The following is a 3,214-nucleotide window of genomic DNA, read 5'->3' on the forward strand; positions in this document are numbered from 1 at the left end:
TCCTAAGCCTCCCGTGCCCTCCACACACAGGCATGAGCTCACCCTCCCAGCATCTTGGAAGACAGACAGAGTGCGGGGACACCCCCTCCCGCTCTTCCTCTCCCCGGGGGCCCTGAATTGGGTGGCAAGAGCAGGCCTGAGCTAGTGCTGGCAGCTGCCCATCCAGCGTCTGAGGAAAGGAGGGCTGGTGAGTGTGCCAAGGGCTCCAGCCTGGGCTCTGGGGCTTGCACCGACACATCAGTCCCACACGCTTTCTCCTGAAGCAGTTTGCTGGGCTCCTCCAGCCGCCCTCTCTTGTTCTGTCTGCTGGGGAGGAGCCAGGGACCAGCAGCCAGGTGGGCCCACAGACCTCCGCTCACGCCCCCCCATGAGTCACAGGGCAGGGCAAGAAGGATGCCCCCTCAGGCAGGTGTAGGAGCTCCGAGGGACCCTCCCACCCACCGCAGCTCCCCGCGGATAGGCCTGGGTCTGCCAGCTCCCGCTCTGCTCCTCGCGGACGGGCGTTTTCCTTCCCACGGGACGTGTGTGCTTGCAGCCTGTCCCAAGTCAGTCTGCCCACAGCCTCTGAGAGCACAGGGAGAAGCTGCCTCCCTCTCATCTCTGCCTCCCCAGCTTGCGCACAGTGGGTCCTCAGTCAGTGCCTCCTGACTGGCTGAAAGCCGGCAGCAGCCCAGTAGTGCAGCTGGGATGGGGTAACGCTCCTCCCTGGGAGTCTGGAGAAGTCCTGGGGTCGGCCAGGTGGCTCAGGGCTCTCCTCTGGAGCAAGCCGGGTGAGCGGGGAGGGCCTGTGGGTACCAGGGAAGGTTCTGGATAGAAAGCCTGAGGGGCCAGAGTCCAGGCTGCCCCTCCCAGGGCGGGGCTTCTCCGTGGCCTCAGCGGTGCGGGTGGGTGATTCAGCCAGAGAAAAGTCCGCAGGCCACTTTCCCTGGGACGCTGGACCACCCCCAGGGCAGATTCCCAAGGGGCAAGCCAGCAGGGCAGGCGCGTGGGCAGGGGCAGCCAGCCAGCCTGCCTGCCACAGGCCTCCTCTGGGCTGGGGTCTGAGGGGCGCGGGGGCCGCTGCACAGTAGGCCCGGCCGGGAGTGGCCGACTTGGCCCACGGGGCCCAGTGAAGGCTGCTTTGGGGGTGGGGTGGAGGGGTTGTGGAAACAGCTGAGGGTGAAGCTGGCCCTCCAGGGGCCTCCTCGGGCCTCCACTGCAGCCAGGCCCCCTCCCTGACCAGGCCTGCGCCCTGCGGCCCCAGCTCCCTGGGCTGGTCGGTGTTTTTCTTTCACACAAGGACATATCAGGATGTGCAGCCGATGGTAAACAAAGAGCTATTTTTACCGCCTCGTTGTTTCCTCCTCAGCGTCCCAGCCCTCCGCCAAGGTACACACCTCGGAGGACTGGCAGCACAGGCTGGGCCCCGCCAGGTGCCTGCAGCTCCGCCACCACGCCCCCCCTCAGAGCCGCCCCGGATCAGGGGGGCTGCAGGATGAAGAGGGGGCGGGCCCGGTCCTGCAGGTGCTGGCGGGGAGGCTGGGATGGGCACGGGGGTGCCAGGCCCAGAGGCTCATCACCATCTCAGCCCGTGTGTCCCTCTCCCACGCCCTGTGTGGAGCAGCAGCCCCCCTAGCCCCCCACATCTGCCCCTGCTCCGAAGAGGCTCTGAGGACAGAGGCAGCACCCCGGCCCCTGCCCAAGGGGAGGTCAGTGTTTGGGGGCGGCCTCCCTGAGCGCCAGGGTTAGAGTTGCTGGCACAAAGTAAAACAAAGGAGACCAGGCCTTCAGTCAGTTTTATTGTTTTGAAATTCTTTCCAGCCAATCCATCCCTTTTTGCGTGACCCCAGACAGGCAGCCACGGCTGTTCTCACACACTGACCCCATTCGGCAGGCGACATTATTGTTCCCGCGTTCCAGACTGGGCCACAGGCTTGGGAACATCGGCTCCCTCGCCCACACCATCCAGCTGTAACCCGCAAAAACTGGATTTGAACCCAGAGCTATGCAGCTCCAGGCTGAGTCCTGCTGGGCCTCCCCCACAGCGGCCACGACCCCCCGCCCAGCGGACAGGGACTCGGTCCCCCTCCCAGGGCTCAGTGCTGGGAGCCCTCAGGCGCTGGGGGCGGGGATCTGTGACCTGCGGGGGGGGGGGGGGGGGGAGGGCGGGAGGCCCCCGGGCGGCCGCTGCTCCTCCTCCCGTTGACTCTGAGGCAGGGCCTGCTGCAGTGGGAAGGAGCCGCTGGCTGCGGTGGGTTTTTTTTAACCACTTGATCATGATCAAGGATTTAATTTTATCCCCCTCTCTGGCTGGCTCTGATTCTATTTGGAGTTTAAGCACGAGCTGGTGAGCGGGAGGGTCCCTGGAAGACAGGACTCCCACCCCCGGGCTCTGCAAGGCCCCTGGCTTCCTGTCCAGCGTGGCAAGATCCGTCTGGGGGACCCGGTCTGCTCTGCAGGTTCAGGACGGCTGAAGAACAAGAACGGCTCCAGTTCACACCCTGCCCCCACGCAAAGCTGCTTAGCCGAGGGAGCGGTCCAGGCCCGGGGCGGGAGGCGGCCCTTCCCCAGCGTCTGTCAGGGGATCATCTCAGCTCTTTCATCCTCAGCAAAAAAGTGTTTAACAAGCACCTGATTGGATCTGGGGCCCGGAGCTGCAGACGAGGCCCTGCTCTGAATGACTTATGGGCAGAGAGCATGGGGGCAGGGGACACCATAGTGGTGACTTAATGTTGACCATATGTGCTGGCCACCCACTGTGGGCGGGTCACTCAGCTAAACTTGTCATATGCATCATCCCATTAATTCTCAGTAAGTCTTAGGGGATAGATGGTCTTGTTTTTTCCATTTTTCCAGCAAGTTGGATAATTGCCCCAAGTCACACAGCTGCCAAGCGGCATATCTAGATGTCAGTCGCACCAGAGTTCTGTCTCCCCAGCCCCCAGCTACATGGACATAAAGATGTGTACTCTGGGAGTAAACGGCATAAACCAAGGTCAAGAGAGAATTAGGTTTGTTCAGGGCTTTATTGGATTCAAAGCATTTTTGTGTAGTTTGTGGAATATAGCTTTGTTTTCATTATTATTCCCATTTTACAGATGAGGAACTTAAGGCTAAGCCCCACCCAAGGGTACAGAGGTCACAGTAGGGTGGCAGGATTCCAGCCCCAGCCTGTGGCCCCCAATTCTGAGCTCTTTCTCTGCCCTCCTTTGGGGAAAGGTGTGCTTCCAGATGC

At 62.2% G+C, this 3,214-nt stretch overlaps 1 long non-coding RNA gene across 1 annotated transcript; it reads left to right on the forward strand.

Moving 5' to 3' along the window:
* Positions 1–724: 724 nt before the first annotated feature.
* Positions 725–1,963, forward strand: LOC118932127 (uncharacterized). The gene is made up of 3 exons (XR_005032617.2): positions 725–770; positions 1,349–1,503; positions 1,801–1,963. It is a non-coding gene; the product is annotated as an uncharacterized LOC118932127 (long non-coding RNA).
* The last annotated feature ends 1,251 nt before the right edge of the window (positions 1,964–3,214 follow it).

The sequence above is a fragment of the Manis pentadactyla genome, chromosome 4, assembly GCF_030020395.1.
Source record: "Manis pentadactyla isolate mManPen7 chromosome 4, mManPen7.hap1, whole genome shotgun sequence".
NCBI classification, from domain to species: domain Eukaryota; kingdom Metazoa; phylum Chordata; class Mammalia; order Pholidota; family Manidae; genus Manis; species Manis pentadactyla.